General features: G+C 41.3%; 1 protein-coding gene and 1 long non-coding RNA gene across 14 annotated transcripts in view; one reads left to right on the plus strand and one right to left on the minus strand.

Moving 5' to 3' along the window:
• The window catches only part of srgap1a (SLIT-ROBO Rho GTPase activating protein 1a), a 96,500-nt gene that overhangs the window by 4,211 nt on the left and 66,554 nt on the right, over positions 1-25,735 (plus strand). The window lies entirely within an intron of this gene.
• LOC123961265 overlaps positions 17,147-25,735 on the minus strand; it is a 31,774-nt gene continuing 23,185 nt past the window's right edge. Inside the window, exons 3-4 of the long non-coding RNA XR_006822698.1 lie at positions 18,049-18,206; positions 17,147-17,259 (exon numbers count right to left, since the gene is read on the minus strand). This is a non-coding gene — a long non-coding RNA (uncharacterized LOC123961265). The remainder of the gene's footprint in view (positions 17,260-18,048; positions 18,207-25,735) is intronic.

Here is a 25,735-nt window from a genome sequence, read left to right on the forward strand (position 1 = left end):
GAGTGCTTTCACAGAAAGTGGAACCCAAAACTTGTCCATGATTCTGTTACAGTCAACTTTACAGTCAATATATTTTATACATACAACAAAGTACAACTTTATTTTGAGTTTTTGATGAGTAACTGTCAATTAATTCTATCCACTGACTAATTGATTGACTAACTGATGCTTTATTTTATTTTCTTTGGGTACAAGTCTGTCTCTATGAATGCACACAGTCTCTACTTAAAAATAGAATCATTATGAAAGTTAGAACAGCTGTGAGACTCCTGTGTCCTCATGTTACCTTTGCCTTCTTGATTAGTAAATATTGTCAGTTGGGAGTTTGGGGGCGGGAGCACATCCATTGCCAGCTGTCACTATAACATGACCTTTTTGTGACTGTCAAATCTTGCCCCATTAACACCGTGCTGGAGCCACATGAAGTGTTTCTCTCTCCGTGTAAAGTCATCCAGAAATCTGTCCAAATAGGAATGGCAACCTGGGAGACATAGCATTTGCGGGGCCCTGAAGCCCATTGAAATAATGCATGTGATATTGGACTCATACCTTTTCTATTCTAAACTTTCCTCCACTTTTCTTGCTGTCTTCTCTTTTTAGCCTTTAATTAATCTAAATGGCTTTCATATGCCATTTCAATGAACAGATGTTGCATGTTTTGTCACTGAAATAAACAATTTTACACTTCTTGCAGTTATACTCCACACAGTGGATATTGGTGGATCCGTGATGCTCCATCTTAACAGCTTCTCAGAGGTGTTGATGGAGGTTGGAGGTTGAAAGACTAATGGAATCTTAACTCCCCCTGGAGCCACAACATCACACATCCATCCACACACTTACCATCTGTTTTTAAAACACACACACACACACACACACACACACACACACACACACACACACACACACACACACACACACACACACACACACACACACACACACACACGGTTATAGAAGAGGTGTGTGTGTGTTTCCACCAAGTCGTATGGTATTAGGTGTGGTGTTGGTGTGTGCTTTGTGCATGAGCGTGCATTTGCATGGGTGGGTGACTGGTTATTGACAGCACCATCTGTGGCCACTCACCCTTTTTGCAGTTTTAATAAACTCTGCCGAGCAAGACCTCACTTTCCCTGCTGTGCTTTTCAATGTAGTTATAAAGGCCACCAGGACATTAGTGCAGTCCCCCACCCACACGCAAACTAATTCAAAACCAACCCCTATCCATGCCCCTGCATCCCTAAACCAAACAAAAATGCTGAAGACAAAACAAGACGCCTAGTGTGTTGCCTCCAGTTGTAACTGACACTGGTTAATTCAATTTCTTTCCAGAAAGGATCAAGTCAACCCATGTACCGTTATTGTACCCCCCCGCCCCCCCGACCATTGGTGGTGTCTGGGCATAGACAAGAATCTGTGTGGGACCAGAGTGGTAATGAGCTGGATGAGATTCACAGTGGAGCTGTAGTGCATTGGGTAATAGGGTGTACAGGGTGTTAATGAAACTGGATGAAATTGGACCAAGCTTAGAGAAACTAACACTCAGGAATTAAAACTGAGGGGGAAAAGTGAAATAAAAGGAACAGCTGAAGGGGGATTTTTAGAGATTTTGGCTACTTTCTAGACGACTTTAATTTCTGTGAACCACTGCTGGGGCCCAGCAGATGGACAGACAGTACAGCAGACAGACACAGTTTGACCATCAGGCCATGCTGCTGTCTGCCACCCAGTAGGGCTGGATTAGGGGGAAGGAGATTGGGGGATGGGGATGAGGTCAGTGCAGGAATAAGTGAAGGCGGAGGTCATAAGCTCTGACTTGGTTGACTTGTTTTAATCTGCATCTGTGTGTGTTCAGTCGATTCATCTGCAGAATGTAAGCCGTTTATGTGTTTAGTGGTGGCAAAAGCTTTTTAAGATGAGTGCAAACATGATATAAGTGAAGTCTCTTCCTGGTTGTTATTTCCTACATTCACAATGTGACATCTGCTGTTTCGGCTTCTTCCTTTCTGTTTCAAAGCTTTGACTGATCAGGACAATCTGTTCACAAGCTGAGGCATGCTGCTTGTCTGGGGTACCCCACTTTAATCAACCTCTCTGGGAACTGAAGCTGAGTTTTATAGGGTCCCAAGTCCTCATCCTCTCCCACCAGCAATGCCTCACTGTGCTGAAGATGTTAACCTCAACTATATAGGGGACTGCTCCTGGTTATTAGGGTTTTTTTTTTATTCTTCCGCCACTAAAACTCATACTGCGGCCTAGACGGTAAGTGCTACAGATGCGACACTCACAGGGTAGGTTCACAGCCCCAAGAGTAACTTAGGTGCAAAAATCTAGCCGCGGTTCCAGCCACGGATATGTGGGGTGCTTGGAAATACGGGGGAAAAAAAGAGTCATTTACGGATAAAGATCTGTCAGCCGTGTTCCTCCACTGCTCATTGCGTCCCAAAACTGAAATCTATTTTAATTAAGTCCAATCGGCACCAAACTTGGCACAGACCATCTCTGGACCAAGCTGATCCGCCGCACAATGTCCCGATTATAAGCTAACAAATGTTTGCAAAAAACACTAAAAACAGGATGTGATGTTATATCTTAGGTTTGCAGTGTCCTTATCTGGCAGGCCTTCCCGTGGGGCTGTGTCAAATTTGGCGTCAATCGGCCTCTAGGTGGCACTATTAATCGTATATCAATTAACACTCCCATGGACATATATTCATTTTAGATTTGCATAACCACAAGTCCCTTTAATTTCAAACTCTGAACATCTATTCGCCACGGGCCCCCAAAGCCACGGCGGGGCGCCCCAGTCAACTCGCACGGCCCCCGCTGCTTGCAGTTCATGTACAGACTAGGTAAATACTTTTTTCCTGTAACTCTCAACAAGCTGTCATGCTCTGTAAAGAGCATCATTTCTATGTGGTGTAAACTAGTGAGTCATTAAGTCATCAGATCAACCACTGTACATCTACTCCACTAATTTGATTATGACTCAAGTAAGGCAATTCTGATTATTGCAATATGCATGTTTAATCAGGTTTTAATCAGGTTACCCACTCAAGTTAAGTGTAGTAAGCATAATTCAGTTAACTGGAATTCTTATCAGTCCTTTGAAATACAATTGATATCTTTCTTATGTTTTTCAACCTGCTATGTGTATTGTTAATTGTTAAGCATCAAAGCTAATTCCTTCTATTTGTAAACCTACTTGACAATAAAGCTGATTGATGTAATTCTGCTTCTGTACAGCATAATTTGGTCAATATTTTGTTTTTTTTACACGTGCCACAAAGTTGATGAAAATAGATACAACGCTTTGGATCTGACAATGCTAACCATGCAGCTATGCCACTGTATGGCTAGCAGAGGTGGAAAAAGCCAGTATTTTGGGGACATAGCGAAAGATTCCACAAATCTTTATATTTATATTTCATGTTAGCCTGCAGATTACCACACAACCCTCCAGATTTTAGCGGTGCCCTGTAGATTTTTCTTCTTAACAAACGATAATCTAACCACCAACACAGTTTAAAAAGACTGTGGTTGCTGAATGTAAAAGCCTTATTTAAACTACTGCTGTAATCTGGGTATCTGTAGTACTTATGTGCACCCAGTGAAGGGATAGGATACATTCTTAAAAGAATACTACAATTTATTGCAGGTTGCTGTGTTACTTGATTTCAGCAGTTACTTTGGTACGTACAATATCATCATAACCAATAGAACCGATGGCTGGGATTATGAAAATAGAACCCAACCTGTTATAAACTTTAGTTTTCTTCTAAGAAATGGGCTAATTTTAGTTCCTGACTGAGAAATTTCCCCCTTTGTTTCACCTTTTTGTCCAAAATGAGACAAGGTTCTGTATACTATTTTGACTTCCTTAGAGCAGCGAGACATAAACAATCCAAAACCAAAAGTGATAAGAAATTCCGTATTTAAAAACTGAAATATGTACAGTCTCTAAGTAACAACTAAATCACCTTATCTGATCTATCTACTCCCGACTGCCTACTGCTGGCGGGCTTCCCAGCTTTCCTGAAATAATACAATTCAAAACAATCGAATGTTTGGTAGGAATGACAACCGAGCTACTGTCATTGTGCTGACAAGTCAAGCCTCGTCTGCGTTTATGAAATTGCTATTAATGTTTCCCGCACTCGACAAAGACGAGCCAAACACTTGTCTTATATCATTCCCACTGTATACTTGAGTTTGTATATTGTAAATATAATATACATAATATATGTTCTGCAACAAAACGTCACGTGGGAGGAATGCTTCTAATATAAAATTGTCCAATCCGAGGTAGGTATGTATGTATGTATGTATGATGTCACACTTAAAACCTCACAGATTCTTTTGGGTCTGATAAATCAGAGGCTTAAAATGCAATTTGCATTAAGTGTAAAGTTCCACACTTTTCTCTAAAACAATTCCTCCCTCCACCCCCTGTCGTAAACTTTCCCATCCACCCATAACACTGATGAATAGAAGTTTAATTTACTGACCACGCAACTCATCCTGGTCCCCTCCCCCGCCTCTCCTTTCTTCTACCTTGACCTCATGACCCGAGGGAAGCAGGCCTCGAGCTGGCCGCCCTCCTAATCAATAGCCAGTGACCACCCTTTGAGCAACGGCTTCCATGTTGGGCTGCTGCCCTGGGGAGAAGGTTGAGAGGGAAATGTGTTATAAAAAGAAGTGGTCAATGAAATGTCAAATAACGGCTTGAACCCCTTTTGTGTCTTTAAGCTGGATTGATTATAGCTTAAAGCCAAGAAGCCAACCCTGTCTTTTATTTGAAAATATAATGCAGTCTCTCTGCTGCGGACACCCCAGAATGTCTACACTGTTTTATGTGGTCACCTCTCCCTCTGTCTCTGGTTCCTGCAAAGCACTCGGTCTGTTTTTAGTAGTGCAGAGAGGAGTTGGAAAGAGTTTCCCATGGTCTCAGCTCTTAGCTTATCAGCCTCACAATAAAGGCTCATTGTGGCTTGCAGCAGGAGGAGGCCTGAGCCGAGTGTGCAGCCGTGGCTGGTGTCAGAACAGCCCCAGGCAGGTCTTGTGAATTCTGGCGTGAACTCTCCTCCACCCTCCCCTGAGATGGAAACTGGAGCCATAGCTGCGGTTCCAGCCATGGATATGTGGGGTGCTTGGAAATACGGGGGAAAAAAAACAGCCATTTACGGATAAAGATCTGTCAGCCGTGTTCCTCCACTGCTCATTGTGTCCCACTGCCAGTGGTCACACATGGAGAAAGTCTCAGTCCTCCTTTGGCTGTGTTCTGTCCCTTCTCACTCACCCAGTTTCATAGCTTCAAAGAGTTTCTTCATGGCTAACAGCTAATGTTAAACCATACAATAATCTAAAGTTGAGTGATGAAGTTTTGTCGGCTATTTATAGTTGTTTTATCTTTTGAAGCTTCTGTGAAGCTCTTCCATTCCCTGAAAATGCTGCTATGCAACATTGGTCAGCCGTTTTCATAAATGACACAATTATTAACTATTTTAAAAGCTGTTTTTAATGTCAAATTTTCAAAACATCTATTTCAATATTTTAAAAAAACTTCGACAAATCTTGACAAAACTCTGTGTTACTTGAACATTTTTCGCTGTGCTCCTAAATTTATTTGTGTGCTCCTTGGGAAAAGGTTGGTGTAGAACCCTGTTTCTTGCACACTTACACATTTAAACGCAGCAGACTAATTCATGCTAGAGGTTGTAAAAGGCTACTTACATCCAACATATCTCGTATTCAGTTTCTGTCTGTGCTGCCCTTTGTCTCTGTCCTCTCACTGACCCCCTGCTGGCGGCCTTCTGTCCAAGACAACTTGACCCTCTGGTCACCAAACCACTGACCTCTGCTCCTTGACCTGAATCCTTGGACTACAGCTCTGCCAACTCTGCTCAGTTAGATGGATGTGCCTGTCGTGCTGACCACAGGGATTGTGATTGCTTCTTGACCATGCAAATGAATAATTTAATGAGTTTTCAATCAAAACGTAGGCAGAGATTGTTCCAGGAAATATGGTGCCACAGGAACTAAACAAGAAGCTGAATTCCCTTTTGCGCTTTCCTGTTTGCGTTTCCACCACATTTTAAGAACACTGAAGGTTGGGAAATTTAGTCTGAGTCTGATAACGTATTAAAAAACACAATGATCATGTTGTTCTTTGTATTCATGTTTGGATGAATGTAATGAGCGGAAACAATCGTTAAATTAAGATTTGTTTCTTTTGTTCACTTTCTAGCTTTCTAGTTTGCCACTCCATCTCTCCTGTCTGTGACATGCTCTCACCTTATTAGCAAACGCATTCTCTCTCTTAATCTCTTTGGACTAGACAGAAAGCAGACTTCGTAACTTTGTTTAGTTTGTTTTAACTAGTTTTTTAATGTCAATAATCATTACAAATCTGTCTCTCCCATCCTAGTATTTATCTGAGTGGCACCCAGAACTAAATGTAGTCCCTGGTTAGTCCGTTTGAAACAAATGTAAAGTTTCTAATGGTTCCTGGGTGACGGGGAAGGTTCCTGCTGTGGCCGTAACATAAGACAGTCATTTAAAGCTTCTGTTTACCACATTTCCATCTACCGATTGCTTTAATGATTGTCTATTTAAGGAAATCCTGTGAAGGAGCCAGCTCGGCAGAGATCTGTAGCTGCAACTCTGTTTTTGAAAATCTTTGTTGTGTCATTTTTTTCTGGTGGATTTTTTTAAATCTTAGGATGAAGTGGAGCACATTGGTCTCTGCAAGAAGTCCCTGCAGACTCCTGACAGCCCATTTTATTATAGTTTAATAGGAGTGGTATGAGCTGCAAAGCAAAGGTGTGTTTTTTTTTTTTTTTTTTAGATCAGACTTGTCTGGAAATAGAATGAGCATGATACTGTCCTGGTCTGCCCCTTTTCTCATAACCCTAAGTAGAGCAAAGCCTATCTGACAAATGGTCATGAAGAAAATAGTACACTTTTTTAAAATCTCATCCTTAATTATAGATTGTGATCTGCTCTTGGAGCAGGATGACAGAAATTGCTGAAGCACCATTATAGCAGAGGGAATAAGATTGTTTGGAACAATTCAAAAATGCCAGCACAGTTGTGTGTCTGCATACACTTTCTCAGTCAGCTGGCCAGTATGGAAACAGACACTGTGGGCATGCCTCATATATCTTACTTTTTAATCAGGCACTGTGGAGGAAGCTACCGTCTCCCCTGTGGTTCTGTGATTTGTCCTGGTTAATGGCGTGTCACAGGGGTGTGATTCATGGCAACCTGGCTGCTTGTGAGGCTCATGCATGACTGGACAGTAGGCACACACACAAGCACGCATGCACACACGCACACACACGCAAAAGGATGGCCTCTGTCTCCCGGCTCTGTGGGAGACAGAAAAGAGAAAGCCCCAGTCTTACTCGCTATAGTGTAGAGAAACAAAGAGCAGTGAAAGCTGATCTGTCTGTTCTTTTCTTCTTCCTCCCTCTTTGTCCCTTGCTCTTGCGCTCTGAGCAGCTGCCCTAAGGTCGATCACATTCTGTGGCCGCTCTCAGCTCAGATCTCACGTTGTAATCCGAAAGCTTTGGGTGGATCTGTGTGGCGTTGCCCCCTGCAGGCAAAACTGGCATCCGATTTCACCTGTCTGGGCTTGTCAAGTTTGTGTTTACGCAGGGGGGAAGATGACAAAGGCCTTTAATGAGAAATTCTGACATTTTTTTGGTGGAAGACATGTCATCTCAGTGCCTGAGAGCCACACTAAGAGCCTGCTCTCAGAGTCAGGCGCTGGTTGTTAGAAAAGTGGGAGAGGATTGGCAGTTAAAGCCTCCCTGAGGCTAGGTTGGAGGAGATAACTCACTTCCTCCATATTGGCTTCCACTATAATTATCTGGAAATGAGGTCTTTGTGAAGCCTCATTCTCACGTCCTTTCCCTAGTTGTATGAGTGTGTGTTGGGGCTGATTATGTTGGCCCGTATTGGCCTCTGGTGCCCCTTTGTGGAAGGGTGCTGTGGGGGGGGGGGTGTCATTGGGGACTTCCTCATTCTCCATGGCTTGGTTTAACTGCAGATACTACATGAGAAAATAATCCCAGCTAGCTGGGACTGGGACTATGACAAGGGGCCTGATTGGGCCTCAGGCTGCACTGCAGGACCCGGTGAGGGCACTCAGTCTGAAACTGAGTAAGGGGAAAGATTAGGATGTGATTTGAACTACAGCTGTGTACAACTAACACTGGGCACAGATATCTAAAAATAACCAAACTATACACATTTAGCCTATAATGGTCAGTAAGTAACTGATATTGTAAGCTTTCCAGAGATGTCAGATTTTCAGTCATTTATTCAGGCCTGGAAAATTGCAAAGTAGCTTTGAAGCAATGACAGTGGCTTAACATAAAAACAATAGCAAAACAAAGCCATATAGCAGACAAAAGATTGGGGGATTTCAGAATTTTTCATTCATTAAATTTTTGCTACTTCATTGTATTTGTCATCTTTTTTTCCTGCCTTCCACAAAAAATGCTACATTATTGTAGCTACAAGTTAAGACTATGATTCTGTAGCCATGCTAGCATCTTTGTGAGGCTGTACTTTGGCAGAGTGCTTCTTTGAGCTAAAGGCTAACAGCAGCATGCTAACATGCTTACAATGGCAATGTAAATATGCTGATGTTTAGCATGCTCATTTATTTTATTTTTTTTATAGCTCGAATTCCTAACAAAAGTTATCTCATTGCACTTTAATATAGAGTAGGTCTAGACCGTTATCTCTGCACCCACTATATGCTGAGATATTTCAGTCTGGACCAAAGTGTGGGGATGACTGACTGACCAGCATCGTCATCCCTAGAGCCACGCCGCTAGCATGGCTGAAAATGTACACAGGGAAGTTGTGAGCGCATATTTATGTTTTGGTAGGGGGAAAGTGTTGGCACAACTGAAAGTTTCCCTTTTTTCAGATTTGCTCTGCTGCTCTTGTGTTTCAGTCTGTAGTCCTCAATCTAACATAAGTGTGTAATTATCCTGCCTGTTTCTGCTCCTCGTCGTCTTGAGATTTCTTTGTCAGGTGAGGAGCTCTAAGGTTTCATCTAAAGGTTTGAGAAGAGGAATGGGAAGCAAATATTTATCTGTGCCTCAGTTTAAACCACCAACTCAACTGCACTGCAGTGAGCTGTCTCGATCAAGGCAGCCTCATTATTATGCCCTCGCAGTGCGGCTTTGGCCTTACAGATGTTGCGTCAGACTGGGAGCAAAAAAAAATTTGAATCCTCAAGTACAGCATTAAAATTCCCCCTCTCTTTTAAAGTTTGCTTTGAGCTGTCAGTTTGGTTAGTTGCAGCTCAAGAAACATGGGGTTCTACTTAATATTTTGTGCGATTCTCTGAACTTGCATGATAATCAAATGATGATGATTGTAAGCTTAAGATGGTCTCTCTTTCTTGGGCTATGATGATTCATTTACAGCTTTTAAAGATCCATTAAAAATGCATGTGTGCATATTTGGTTAAAAGTGTATCAGATCAGCATAATTGTATATCTTTGATTTTAGATTATGCTTTTGCTTTGATGTTTGGCTCTTGGCAAAATTTCAGTGGCGTTTTCCTGTGATTGTAGGAAAAGACCCTCCACAAATGTCTTGAATATACATTTTCCTTAGTTTTTTCAGTTTTCATTTAGTGTCAACGATCGACTTGGCTAATTATAGTGCCATTAAAATAAAAACTGTCCTTTTTGTTTATCATAATTCAGATCAGTTAATCAGATTTTTGCACAAGTGGATTCACTGCCAGGGGAGTCCTTTCCTCTTGTGTTTGTGAAATTATATTTCTTCCAGTTTAAACCCCCCAGCTCTTAGGCCCCCCTTTATCCTCCACCTGCCCTTAATTCTCTACCCTCAATCTTCAATCACAGCTTTAGCTCACTCATCCATGCACCTCATTACTCTAACCCTCAACCTGCCCTTCTTATAGCCTCAACCCCTGTGCCCTCAATCCGTGACCAGCCAGACTGAAGGCCGGAGTCAAATAGATGCTCTTCTTTTGATATTCAGTTGGTGTCAATGGAATAGGTTTTTAGAGGGCATACATGAGTCTCTTTAGTTCGTGATCAGACCAGATGTAGTTCAGATGGGGCACCTGGTCAAGTCTTCTCGAGGTGTCCTTAAAATCAAAACACTTTCTATGCAGACCTATAGAGGTTTGCCAATATACGCCTGCGTATGTGGTTTTAGTATGACTGTAAAGACTCTAGGACAGACTCCCATCAATACTGCTCCAATCTGAGGTTCCCTATCTTAGCCCGCTCATGTCAAGATATTTTGTATCTTGTGGGAAACCACAGTAGTGGATCTGTGCACAAGATGGTGGACGGGGTGATGGTACCAACGTTTTGCTCATTTTCAGGATTTTTTGTTAGCATTGCAAATTCAACCAAGAGCAAACTTAAACAGACCAAACTCATTTCTTGCAAGTGAATTATTATAATAATAGAACAGAATAATTCCCCGTTTTAATCAAATTGAGGCACAGTGTCAGCTGTTAGCTAAGCATACCCACAAGAGAAGGAGATAGATAAACAGATAAAGTAGGAGGCAGACAGCCTTTGACTCATCTGGCTTCAGGAACTTTGGCTCCAGCTCTCCCATTCTCCTCATCGGACAGCAGCTGTCCAGATACATCAGGTGTGTGTGTGATCCCCATGTCCTGCTGCGTTGAAGTCATCCACTGTACAGAGTGACCACTTAACTTGTGACTTCACCAACCTCACTGGGAACTCATTGTAGAAATAGTTTTCTGTTTAGTGCTTCAGTTAGTTAAGCTTGTCCCTTATGGCCAACATTTTAGATTTTCGGCAGGTGTTGTTAGCCATGACATTTAACAGAGGGTTGAATATTCGGGTGACTCAGGTGATTCAGCACTGTGGACATAAGCAGACAGACTATAACCATGACACTGTTTTGATTTAATTAAGTACATTTTGACATGTTAATGTTCTCAGTGTACTAATACTGATCTGTGGCAGGTTGCTTCATTACCATCTCAGTAACAAAAGTTCACTCAGACATCTCAAACACTCTGAGGAGTTTAATGAAGACAGAATATTTTAGTACAGTTGAAAGACAGCTTTTATATCACTCTACCCTTCCTGCCAGAGATCAGACTCCACATTCCACAAAGTGAAAATGTTTACATGAGGCTGCAGCCTTCTCTACGAGTGGATTATTTCATCTGTCACAACTTGAAGCATCAGGTGGGAAAAGATGGACTGTTTTTCCTCAGAGGAATTTGGGGGAAGTTTCTCCTCCTGTACAGTCTTTTAAGCTTATCCACTTTACAGAACAGTGTAAAATGGGAGGATAAATCTGTTTGGTTGTAAATGCTGGAATGCTTTTCTTCCCTTCCTGTTGCCGCTCATAGCTAGACCAGAGTAGATAGTTTACTTTGTACAGTAATGCCCTTTATGTTCCACTAACTATAAAATACATTTGCATGGCCAACAGTTCGCTTATTTTTTTATTTATTTTTTTTGTCATAATTTGAGTTTCCCAGAGTCAGTTGATGTCACTATACTTATGTGATAAGTAAATCCACTCCACTACTGTAGAAATTCTCTCATGATCTTTTGGTCAAATGTCCTGGTGTTTAGTCACACAGAAAGATTGAGAAGATGGCAGAGGGGACTATACAGACAGCAGACAGAGAAGCAGGCAGACACATGACACACACAAACAGAGCACATCACTAAACATTAATGCATCCAATTAACACTCACAATGCTACAACACACGGGCGCTGTGTGCTACTTGGAGCCTAATTTAAAGGCATTAACCCAGTAATCAATACTGACTGTGTGTAGACACAGTGGGGTTTGTAAAAGTATTTTTAGAGAAGGCTGAATTAGCATGAGTGTCTGTGCATGGTGTGTGCAGAGAGCGTGCATCATAGCACAAACTTTCAGCTTTGTCTTCGCCAGCTGCTCCTTCGCAGATAAGACACATTATCCATCTTTTTTTTGACTCTGAATGCATCCTTTTCTCTTAAATTTCTCCCATGAAGATCTGAATAGTAGACTGAAGTCCATCTTTGTATTTTATTTAAAAAATACACCTTTTAAATTGAATTTAGCGACATTCTTTCAAAAACTCTTGTTTGAAAGGGGGAGATAAGCAAGATGAGGAAAAGAGGGTGCATAAAGTCTTCTAAAGAAATCCTCAGATTTACAGATTAGCTAAAAGAGAGCAACGGATGAAATCATTTGTGCACAATTGAGAAAACACCCCACTGTTTGTTCGGACATGAACATCGACATCTGCTGTCCTCCTAACTTTCTGTCGAACTCTTTCCCACCAATGAAACTTTCTGTCAGACTGGAACATTATGCAGAGATGTTTTCATTGTCTACTTATATTGTTGGTGTACAGACTGTCTCATCTGTACAAAAACAATAAAGTGCCTTTGAAAATGCCTTCACATTCCTCTGTCCTGGACCAGCTGTAGTTTATATAAGTTTATTTAAAATAAATATGGAAGAAGTCACCTTAGAGTAAATCTTTCTGTAACATTTCACTTGTCAGCAAAATGTACAGCCTTTAGCCTCCATAACAAACTACGCAACTCAGTTCCTTTTTGTCTGAAAATTTACTAGAGCCCTCAGTCCTCAACACTGCTTCAACTAATAACTGGCCTCGTACCATTTCTGCCTTCTCTTTCTGCATCTCTTACTCCCTCTTTCTCCCCAGCGACCTTGCAGCACATGCCCTTGCCTCTGGAATTACAGGCCTGGTCTTGGATAGTAGGGTTGTTCCTCCGCGATCCCACCATCCCATATCAAAGACTGTGCTCTGAATTCTGGGCATTTGTGCGCCCCTCTGATGTTGGCCCTAATGTACTCCGCTGTGCAAGTTTGAGGCTGGCCGCCGCTCTTTCCCCCTCTGGCACACATGTGCTGGCTGAACATTGCTCTCCTGAAGAGTGTCATCAATCACTGACCCAACCACAGAGAGAAGTGAGGAGGAATCAAACAACATATCAGCGTATATAAATCTTTTCCCTCCCTACAGTAGGAAAATAACCACATACACCTTTTTATTTGACAGTTATTTACTTTTCATTCACAAACATTGACTGTTGTGGACTTGCGACCTTTCAAAAGAAATCTTTTCCATATGTTAGCATTTTGTTTTCAGGACATTGAAGTAAAGTTACACTGTGGACTAATTCAGAAGTATACTTTTTTTATAAGCTCTTTTTTTGGCTCTAGGGATTGCAGTGTCGGTCGGACACTCTGCCTGTCTGTTCACCACTTTGGTCCACACATAACATATTATATTTGATCGATTGCCATGAAATTTGGTACAGAGATCCATGATGCCCAGAGAGTGAATCCTGATGAACTTGGTGATCCCCAGACATTTAATGTAGTGCCACCAGCAGGTGAAAGCTTTAAAGGGGCATTATGGAGTTTCCATTGGCCACTAGCAGTGCAGCAGCAACTAGCAGTTGAATACTTTCAACTCAAGCGAGAAAGTCGCATGACGCTGAGTCGCGATAGCATATCAGTGTTGAGATTGTCCGTACGTCACCGACGGCTTCAGAGCGTTGTGTGGAGAGGGTCAGGCAGAGCGGATGATTGAAAATATGCTGGCCGACTGAGAGCTGCTAAACTTGGGGGAGAGGAGCAGGGAGCAGTGCTGCATCCTTTCGACAAATAAACACCCTTAGTCGGACTGGATTATGCTATAACAACTATGCCGTTTACTCGTGGGAGGAGCTCGGAGTAAACTGCTTTTATTAAATTAGCTTTTTACTTAAGTTTTTGGGATTACAATGTTGATTTATCTTCACTGGAGCTTCTCAGCAGCTAGCTTCCGTGCACATCCGGTTCCAGTGTTGTTAGCGTTGTTAGCTCTGTCGGACTACGACTTCATATTTATATAAAAACTGGACAAAACTGAACATTACTTGGAGAAAAGAAAGCGAGGAGGTTGAACTACCTGATGAGTTCAGAAAACATGTGTCTGTAACTTTATTCCAGCTATCATTGTACTTTACTGTGACCAAGTATGTATGTATGTAACAAATCTGTATCATGTTGTAGTTATTTCAGCATCAGTTTAATCCGTTTATTGCTATTTAATCACAGCAAAATGTTTACTTTGGGTTCATACAGCTGTAGAAATGGTGAGTTGTGTTTATTCATGTTATCGCGTTAAAATCGCCTTCTCACATTGTGTGTGAACACTTGCAGTAACATTAACCATCATTACTAACGTTATCTGTCACCGGAGGCTCAGCAATGTCAGCACAATTACATGTATTGGATGATAATGAAACGATTAGTGAACTGGAATGGATATTATAATGAGATTGTGTCACACTTTATAACAGTTAGAACGCAGTAAGTAACTTAACTGTAATGTTAGTGGATGGCTCTTCCTCTGTGTTGTTGTGACAGTTTTGTTGCACTGTTTTATATTATGTGGGGCACGTTAGTTACTGAGACGTGGGGTTCTGTGTACCTGAGTATCGGTAAAACCACAATAAACATAAACTGAACGTTACGAAGAAAACAGCGGCAGGTCCGAGCTACTGTCGTATTAGCGGGCTGCCGTTACATCCTTTCTTGCAGGCTAAATCAACAGTGGTACACAGGATAGTAACATGGGTCACGTTAGTTGGTAAATTAATGTGGAAAGCGATATAACTTTGCACTGGATAACATTAGCAACTGCTCTGCGTTAGCCGACAAGCTAATGTTACTTTCTCTATGATTCTCCAGCTTTAGTAATGCTCACTTTGTTCTTACTCGACATCATCTGAACCTGTTTGGTCTGATGGGCTTTAGCACATAAACCTTTATTGTTGTTTTGTATCCTTACGTGGTAGTATAAGAGAGGCTCGGGAGTGCACACAGGGCTGAATCCGACCCGGAGTCCCCACATTAAAAGCAGAATAGTGGCTGATGCAAACAATGGAAAAAAACAGGCGTGTGCTTCATTTCTAAGTGAATTTTGAGCCCATTGACAATAAGGCAATGAAAATTAGATTTATTAAAATCAAAAACTTACATATAGCCCCTTTAACTTATGAAATATCTCAAATTCTGCAGGTTAGATTTGGAGCAACATTTGGTACAGACATTCGTGGTCCCAAGACCGTGTATCCTGATGACATTGGTGATCCTCTGACATTTCTTCTTGCATAACCATGATGTTGACATTTGTGAAACGTTTCAATAACTATTGATAGAGGCACTCATGTTACTCTCAGGATGAATTGTAGTTAAGTTCAGCGATCCTCCCACAAGTCTTTGGCGTTTTTGTCTTGAAAACGAAAAATCAAATGTTTGATTGTTAAAAGCAATTTTCAGATTGCTGCAGCTCTAAAACATTGTAGACATTATACCTGCTAAAATTATGAATGTTAGCGTTGTCGTTGTGAGCATCTTAGCTTGGAAACGTTAGCATTTAGCTGAAAGCACTGCTGTGCAGATTATTTTTTAATTTGTAGCCTTGTTATCACATTTTATTTATTTCTATTTATTCTATTATATTTATATTAACTTTGTGTTTATAAATATGGAAGAAATCACCTTTACACAAAGCAATCCCAGTTCTGGCTATCACATGCCATCAGAGCAGGGGCGTCCCTCTCTAACTTCAAGAAGTTCTTGAGTACTCATCTCTTCTGAGAACACTTCCTATTATAACACCTCAAACTCCTAACCTCTAACATGTACGTCCTGTGCTCTTCTTCTTCTATCCCCTTACAATTATCTTGTATTGATTACACTTTTTTTGTTAACTTACTTCCTTCCCTAGGTATTTACCCCATTGATGTGATATGAGCTATGAGCTCTTACTAGTATTTATTGCTGCTCTTACTAGTATGTATTGTCAGTTGTAGATCTGTATTTGATGCTCTGTTGCAGAGCTCTGATGCAGTCAGGTATGTTGAAAAGGGAGAATATGGAATTTCAGCACTAGACTGGAACCATTTGGAAATACTGTTTTCATCCAGATGACCCCTGTCTGAGACAGTGATAATGCAGGCTGTGACTGCAGGACAAACCTTGATTAAAGCGTAAACCACTAGGAGCTTGTTCATTACTTTATTGCTGTCTTGTGGTGTTTGTGTTCTTAAAGCCAGATTTGAACCTGCTCCTGCATTAACATATTTTTGAAGTTCACAGCCTCCCTTCATCTACTGATCTTTTCTTGGAGTCATTAAAAGATGGATTAAGTTAATCGTGGGGTGATCTTTTTGCTGGTATTTGTTTTCATTAATTCTGAAAGATGAAACATTTGAGCATATGAAGGAGAATGGGGGGAAAAATAGCCCTTAGGTGTTTTCCCTTTGTCTGCTGCGGTAATATGTATAATTTATTTAAGAGAACTATCCACTAAGATTGCATTAAGGACCTCAACTTTTCTGATAGGGATGCACCGAAATGAAAATTCTTGGCCGAAGTTGAAATTTAATGAAAAAATTTGCCGAACACCGAAAAAGTACATTCACCCTTTTTCCATTTATTTAGCTTTTTTTTTTTTTACCATTGCATAAATTAAATTGTCAAAATGTGCTTTTTACTCAGTGTTTCCCACATGATTTGGAGAGACTAAAGTAAATTACATGTGTCCATTTACACATTTACACATGGTGTCAGCTCGCACTGGTCCGTTTTCAGTTACCATAAAGGCTTGAATACATGTGCACTCCAAATTTTGGTGCGGCTAGCTTAATCACCTTCTCAGAAACAGTCAAAGCGGGTCAGACAATTGTTGCCTTTTCTAAGAAGCCAGCAACAGATGCTAGGAGACAATTCAGCAGTTCAACAGTGTCTGCAAACGGTGATTTTTGCGTCTTTCTCGGAAAATTTTAAATACGTCCCCACTGCCGACATTTCAACATAATTGTTCAGTAAAATTTGTCTGTCACACACACATACGCTGTAAAAACATGGTTATGCCTGTATGTTGTGCAACAAAATGGAAAGCATGCAACATCAAATTAAGAAGTTTATGATCTGACTTCTTGATTGAGTTACCAAGTACATTCTTGTTTTTTGGTTGTTGCCTGGGTGGTCTAGCTTTGTCAGTGACACCTGTATCTGTGTACAGTCGTCCCTTCTTCCCACCTATACTTTCCTTCTGACCCATGGTGCCACAGTGTCCCGACTGTGTGGAACTCATTGTCAACACAAGCTGGCAGCGGCTCCAGCTGGCTCTGGGCCATGGGTCCTGGTGTCCCTGCCCAGCTCTGGTGTCTCCACGCTGCTGCGTGGGAAGACAGACAAAAGAGCAGGCCTTTTTAAAATAGAGGTACACACACTTTGAAGGAAGGCAGATGTACAAACACATAGGGTGAATAGACAGCTGGACAGAGACAGACAGATGGCATATGAAGTCAGCTATGTAGATTGTCTGGATAGAGATAAACAGATGGATACACAATAGAGGCAGGTAAGCAAACAGGCTGACAGTGCGAAGACAAACATTCATAAAATCAGGGATATATAAAAGCATCAAGCCATCCAGATTTGCTTTTTTGTGGAATAAAATTCCCTATTAAAGTCCAAAAATTCTTCTAAAAGTATTTTTCGTTTTTGCATGTGGTTGTTAATGTTTAAACACAGACTGAAATCATTAGCTACATTTTCTGTGACAAAATGGTGATTTTATTAACAAAAATAACTAACAGTTTGGTAATGGATTTATTATATATAAGTAATTACTTAAACAAAATTGCCAAACATTCACTGCTTTCAGCTTCTCAAATAGGAGGATTTGCTGCTTTTGTGGCTTTTCTCCGTTTTGTATCTGGGGCGTCTATTGTATAGACACAATTTGTAGCTTAATCAAAAAACTTAAATGGATAAAGCAATAATCCAAATAATTAGTGGTGGCTGGAGTATGCATCTCACCTCATCTCATTTTATCTGAATTCATTGCAGGTAAACACACTGTACAGACACCTACAAACTGACTTACAGTCACGCATGCAGACAAAAATAAGCAGCAGAATTGGAGGGCAGACCTTGGCAGCTTTGAATGCCATTGACAAACCTGACACCAAACTGTCCAGTGTGCAGTGGAGGGAGACGAGTGGAGAGCAGAGGTCAGGAGATACGTGGGAGCGTCAGGAACTGAGGGCAGAGGGCTTGTTGGTGTCAGAGCTGTCCAAATGATTCATCTCCACCACTAGATATGTCTGGTCTGCATACCTGCAATATAATGCAGTCAATCCCCATACAGGTACACACACTCCCCCCTCTACCTGGTGTGTGGGTGTGTGTAGAGAGTGTACGCAGGTGCGTGGGTGAGGAGCCACATTGTGTGACTGTTCGTTTATTCTCTTCTTCCCGCCTCCTTGGGGCCCATGAGGAGGGACTATATCCAGTCTTGGAAACAACCCCTCCTTTAAACGCTTATCACCGCAGGCCACATAACTGCCCTGCCATTCCTTAGGTTTGTCTTTCAGAGTTCATATTATTCAAGTCTCTGCCAGTATGCTTAATTTTTCCACTTGTTTACTGCAAGTAGAAGAAAAGATTCCTGTAGATGAAAGCTTGCATGCCTCTGTTCCAGATGTTTCTCTTGTGGCACCCTTCTTAAAGGCATTTATCTCTTCAGCTGTCCTACCGCGGCATTTTCATAGTATTGTTACCCCAAACAAACATCCCAACGGTTAAGCGCTATAGGCCTGCCCAGCCAAGTCTTATGCCTGAGGTTAGCTTTGTTGAGAATGAGAGGCTGACTAGCTGCCATGACATATGAGCTTTAGCCCCTTTATCTCTGCCATCGCTAATATCCCCAAACAAGGTGAGGTGTCATTTTTCATTTGGAAAAATAGAACAAGTCAGGACATCAGAGGTGTACATGCTGTATGTCCAGTGTAGTTTTCTAAACTCCAGTGTACAGACTGGCCTTTAACTTAAAACAAGCTGAAAGCCTTTGCCCGGGCTAGTTTTCAATATACAAATTATCTCTTTTCACACACAAGCACCCTTTAGGGCAGCGGACAGAGCAGCTGGGTATGGTCTAGAGATGAATGAGAAAAGTGGGTGAGGCCTGGCCAAGAAGACTGAAAGAGATCAATGTATTTCTCACATTTCCCTTTTCTCTGATGTTAAGCCACACAGATGTAACTGCTTCCTGTCCTTAGCATTACTCGTCCATATTCTTATGTTCATCAGCATGACTCATTAAAGTGAAGCAGCATCTATCATTTTGTCCCTCATTCTGTTTGGGATACTCGTTCGAAAATCTATTTTTTGAGTATCAAGTTCTCACTCCCTTCAGGCTTGAAAGGTGTCTCTGAAAAGTTTATAGCTTGCTGCTTTTGCAGAAGCCTGCAGCTGTGGTCTGCTTTGATTCACAGCTATTACAAAAGGATTCCTCTGGTGACCCAGAGTTACAGCAAAAAAAGAGAAGCAAATTGTCCATGAAATCTTTTCACACAGCTTCTGCTGTATAAAAGCCTTTTCACAACAGTGTTTTAAAACTGCATTGATCATGGCAGCATTTTGCAAATATCTGTGATCAGTGGATTCCCGTGTGCGTGAAGTATATTTGCACACATTTCTCATGTTTAATTCAACTTTGGTGACAAGCATTGACCAAAAAGCAAGCAATCTTGGCAGTGCTGACCTCCGAGGACGGAGAGAGTCCAAAATAGAAGAAGCCATTGTAGCTTATCAGATGTGTTGCACCATGCACTTTTATTTATTAACCTCCTCCGTCAGAGTGTAAACTGCTCCACCAAATAGGATTGGTTTACAGACAGTCAAAAGACAAGAGTCGATGATATAAATATGTTTTTGGAACAAACTGTGAGAACTCCTGTTAGCAACCAAGCTAACTGGCTCGCTAACTGCAAGGATGTATTTGGTTTTGTTGTGAAGAAACTAGTGTTGTGGAGTGTTGGGAACATATTCAACATATAGATGAAACGTGGAGAAGTAGATTATACTGATGTGAGATGATTTTGTGGATGTTTTGAGACACTGATGCTTTTTTTTGTAGGCGCTTTTTTTGGCACTATATTGTTACTCCTGTGAATCCAAACCGACTGTAGTTTCGGCTCTTAGGGACGGATAAACCTACAAACTTTCTAGGGTCGCCTCTAAGCCTACAGGTGAAGTGTTCCTTTAACGTAAACATGCGTTGCATACGCACTCACACACAGAAACAAACCTAAACGCGCTCAAACAGACACACACAAACACACATCCATCCACACAAATCTCGGCCGGTCCATCTGACGAGCCAACCACACACCAGACTGGTGTCCCAGATCAAACAGAGTGTCTAGATGTTAACCAGCAGCTGAACAAATAGCTCTGTCTCTAAAGTGTGCTTGCTTCTCCCAGCGTTCAGCTCCTCGCGCTCTTATTTTGTTTGGATCAAAACCATGGTCCTCACAGGCCACCGTAATGTCTGCAGTGATTGATCTCTGTCCTGCTCGCTACAAATCTTTCGTCTGTGGTGGGTGTTGCCTTAGCAACCGTGGCTTCTTGGCTCACATGCCATTTGGCAGAGCTGAAGCTAACTGGCAGAGATTATGACATTTCACAATTACACATTTATGTATTACCTTGTTTAATAGGACTGACATAGACCATTTATTTTGCTCAGTTAGAATCATCTAGTCTAACATCTGTTTTTGACTGCTGGAGTGTATTCTCTTTGAACAGTAAGCAAAGTTAGCTGCCATGGCTGAGCTGTTTCTGAATCAGACTATAAAAACCAGAGCGCAGGAAGGAACCTGAGCTCTCTGGGTCTGCCGCCCACAAAGCTCTTGGGCCTGAGAGAAAACACAAGAACTCGAATCACAGCCACTGCTGCATTTCCTGTGTGTGTGTGTGTGTGTGTGTGTGTGTCCGTGTCCGTGTCCGTGTCCGGAAATCACCATTTGTGTGAACTAATAACAGCTCGTAGTCTTCATCTCCTCAGCAGTATGGATGATGTGGCGGCGGCTAGCAAACAAAGTTGCCCGTGCAGATAAGCAGCTGTAAAACACACCTCTTGTAAGTCACTTCACATGGGTATTATGCCTACTCCTTTTGGATCATAAAATGTCTCAAAGGACGTTTGTTCAGCTCAGTCTTTGAAAGAAGAAGAGGATTATGGGCCAGGCTCTTTTCCACTCTGATTTAACAGCTATTCTCTGGATCACAGGAACTCTCTCTGTGGTTTTGGAAGCTGCTAGCATGTCAGTCAGATGTTGTAATTGGGCCCACATTGCCAGTTCTGTAATATTTTGAGATAAAATGCTTTAGTAAAGCTGGCAAGATGCTGTGTGTAGTTTGGCTCTGCCCTGTGTGATTGGAGAGAATCCGTTCAGCCGTGTTGGCAAGTCTGTATTACTTCAGACAGACAGACCTATTAATGAAGGCGTAACTGTGTCCCTGACAGCTTTATTTCAACCAAAAATGGAATTTGTCAGCTTTTCATTGCTTTATGTTTTGTTGCACACAGAGCAGGCATGACACATGTTGGTAAATAGGAGACATGGATATCAGTAATTTAATCTCAGTGGTGCTGTAATCTCAGATAAAAACCACACAGGAATCGGTGACACATTCCAGCAGTCGTGCCCAGATGTAAGGCAGAGGGGGTGGTAGGGTCCAACCGTGTCTGACATACCAAGCACATGATGCATTTTTTTTTTTTTTAGTCCCACCAATGAAATGATGTGTGCACAATGAAGTCCTCTCTCACAAGGATAGCATGTGATTATCAATAGCTTTAGTCACTCCACAATGTTTTTTACAAGTTTATCTTTGGTGACTCTCTGGGCCAATGACTTGTTGGCCCTAATGAGTCAGGATGTCAAATGTAGAAACTTCTCCAATCTGGGTGACTATTGAGAATGATACAGCAAGCATGATATGGGACCTGTGGGCATAGCCTAGCCAACAATAATTCTAGTGATATACTGTTAGCTTGCATGCCACCATTGGCTGAGGGTTTTAACTCAATGTTGTGTTTGAGTTTTCATAAAAAGTGATAAAAATATGTTCAAAATAATTATTGAAAAATGACATTTGTTGTCTTTTCCTGCAGTACCATTTTGCTTGGTGTGCACATCTATTATTATTAGTATTATTAATTCAATTCAATTCAATTTTATTTATATAGCGCCAAATCACAACAACAGTTATCTCACAGCGCTTTTCATAAAAGAGCAGGTCTAGACCGTACTCTGTGATGTTATTATTGGCACTAAGCAACAAAAATACTTATACAATGACAAAACAAAGGATAATATATTGAACTGATGAAAGGAACCTTGGCCCATTACTCATTTTCAACTTTCTATAGCTGTTGTGTTGTCCGCACCTCTGATTCTGTTCAGTCTAATCACTTTACCTTTTACAACTTTTACAGTACATGTAGCCTACCAAGAAATCATTATCTCCCTCCATTGGTCACAAGACGCTTGTCAGTGCTCATCGTAGCAGTCCCTCAAGTAACTCCCCATCTGGTCCAGGGCCTGGCAAGCCATGTGTTGGTGATAAAGCGCTCCATGGCGTGCTAATGGAATAGTTTTGGGAAAGAGTCAGTCACCCTTCGGGCTTTGAGTTCACATCTATCTGCCTCTCGTTAACAGTGTGGCAGAGAAGGCAGAGAGAGCTTCAGGTGAAGAGAGAAGACTACGGCCAAGAGGTTCAAAGTGCTTACAGTAGTGTATTTTACATCTAGGTTTAAACATCAGTTTTCATAAGTGGGAATCTCTTGAACACTGTGACTAGGGCTGGGCAATAAAACAATAATGATAATTATCGCAATATAATTTTTCTCAATATAATAAATGTTCAATATCGTCAATAAATACTTGCTTTAATTAACAAATTAGTGCTTAATTTTTCTATTAAAATATTTATTTTCTTGAAAAAAGAGGCTTGAAAAAAGATTAACTAATCACATTTGTAGTAAAAAAATATTTTTGAATGTTCTGCCTCTGTTTGGCATCAAGTGTTTGTCACATTCTGACCATAAAGATAAGTTTAACCACATAATTAACCATCTGGCTTCTTCAGTTTTCACTCAGGAGCAAAGATCTGCCTTTAAACCTGAAAGAAATAATAATTTGACATATATCGTGATAATTATTGATATCAAACGCTATGAAATGTTTTTATCGTAATAACATTTTTTGGCCATATCGCCCAGCCCTAACTATGACTGTGTGGATTGTGCTGGTAGCTTCATCTTCACAGGTGTGTGCCACGTGTTGCCATGGGTATGAATCCAACTTAATATCTCCCACATTCCTATCATCCCTGCATGTTTCTTCTCTTTAATATACACTAGAATCATGGAATTAGAAACATAGCATTGTCACATGGTTTGCATTGATTATCGAAGATCCTCTTTTGTGCTGGCACATTAATGTATTAAGAACAATGCTTCACTTGCTGGAGTGTAAATGAGTATATAGTCTGTTGCAAAGCTCCTCACAAATTTGTTCAGACATTAGAATGTAAACCAAATCAAACAACAGATCCCTGGTTACCACAGACTCACTGCATAGTGAGTCATGCTCAGCGGAAATTAGCAACGTTGTAGGCACATCTTGTGCCAGTCCAATTGCTTGGATGAAACTACTATTCTGTATAATTTCTTTGCCATATGGTATGTATTTATCAAAGACGCAAGAACATGAATGATAGCCCTGCTGTAATTACGTATGGCAGTAAAGGCTTGTTGGATTAACAGAATACTCAAAATATGTCAAAAGACGATGTACTGTAGATACTCAGCTCTTTTTTGCATGGGATCCCACTCCAGCTGTAATTGAAAGCTTGAGCTCTGTTGAAAGATTATCGGCCATTTCGTAATTACCTTTGATGGTATTTATCCTGTCTTGTATCCAGCCTCCAGAAGAGGCATGGACAGCTCCCCTAGTCACAACCCTAGATCTGAAGCAGATGGTTGGGCTGGGCCACCCTCCTGTATCGTCCCTCCTAAGGCCTCAGCTGCTATTTCAGGTGCTGCTGATGAGCCACTCTGCATGTGGAAATGTAGCCCTGGGACTAATCCAGTACGGTACGTCCCAGATAGCTGTTGGGGGGATACTGTAAGCAGCTAGGAGAAACTTTATAAACTTCTTGATAGTTTGTAGTCTTTTTTGGTACCCACAGAGGAATATGTTGTTGGACAAGTAGCAAAGTAACAGATGCTTGAATGACAGATTCATAGGGAGGTTAATTAGGAGCATCATGGGAGAGCATATTGTTGGGTTCAATTGAGAAAGGGAAAAAAAGGTACCTCTGTTGCTCTCTGACAGTGGCTGGGTTGTTTTTACTGAAGCCCGGTTTCTCTCTCTGGAGGTCAGTGGGGGTCAGTACTCAGCCTGCTTACAGGGCAGTTTCTTTGACAATAGAACAGGCCTATCTGGCAAATCAGAAACCATTCTGAACTGCAACTTTGGACGTATTTGTTGCCATGAATAGGGTTATGGGAAGTATGTGATGTGGCCTCCAAAGGAGCAATTGGATAACATCCAGTTCAGAAACAAAAGGGCTTTGGTCCAAACTGATCACCATAAAGACCAAACAGCACTCGCTCATTGTTACAGATCGACATCATGTGCATTCTGGGCCACAGTGACTGGATGTCCATCAGTCAGCTGAAATTGTTGCTGACAACTTTATAGGCTCTGTTTTAATTCTGCAAGCCGCTATCTACTCATGTCACCGTGTACCTGAATACGGTTATGAAAGCCTGTCAGATTGTTTGCTTGCTAGATTGCTTGCTTCGACAACATTACATTGTTGTTTCTTTCTGTATCGTGTAACATGATTTCTCAGCAGAGCACACATGTGCTCTCAGCTCCCCTCAGCCCTCTTTGAGAGGGATCAGGGAGGGCTTTGATGTCCCCCCAACACACACACACACACACACACACACACACACTCTCCCCATACCCAAATCCTCTGCACAGAGGCCTCCACACGTGTTTGCCATAAAGAACGACAGGAATGCATCATGTAATAGTAGAGGACTCACTATGACAGCAAGATGGATCTAACTTGTGGAGAAACACTGGATTACAATTGTTGGATTTTTTAAGAAGTGCGAGCACACGTGTACCAGTATGCTGGCTGTGTTATTTTTCAAAGACACCAGTCAGACAGCTGTTGCCTGCATCAGGAGATTCATATGAAGCATCAGTATAATCAAAGGGACCTGTTTGGCTGTCTTCAAACACTAAAGTGGCTTAGTTGTTCATTTGAAATATTTGCCTATGGGATTATATTACTTCCCTTATGTAATTGTCAGATCATAAACTAAGCTAATGTCCACACTAACATGGGTAGACCGTACACCGCATTTTATATGACTGTTTTTTTTTTAGACTGTGTTTTTTTTTTAATTTTACAAACACCTCACTAAGTGTATCACATCACTCTTGTTCTGAGTTCTTTACACTGGCTTTCCGACTGTCAAAGAACCTAACTGTAAAATACTGCTTTTAGTTTATATAGCACTGAATGGTTTAGCCAAAATACATTTATGATCTTCTGCTACATAATGAGCCAGGTTGTCTAGGACAGGTAGACTTTCTGTCCCCAGAGTCAAAACTAAACATGGAGAAGCAGGATTCAGTTTTTATGCACCATATATCTGAAATAAACCTGAGAACTGCAGATCTGCTACAACTGTCAGTTCTTTTAAATCAAGGCTGAAGACTTTTCTATTTGCCACTGCCTTTTAATTAAATCAAATTTAAGACCTTTGATTA

Source organism: Micropterus dolomieu, linkage group LG22 (assembly GCF_021292245.1).
Source record: "Micropterus dolomieu isolate WLL.071019.BEF.003 ecotype Adirondacks linkage group LG22, ASM2129224v1, whole genome shotgun sequence".
In the NCBI taxonomy this organism is placed as follows: Eukaryota; Metazoa; Chordata; class Actinopteri; order Centrarchiformes; family Centrarchidae; genus Micropterus; species Micropterus dolomieu.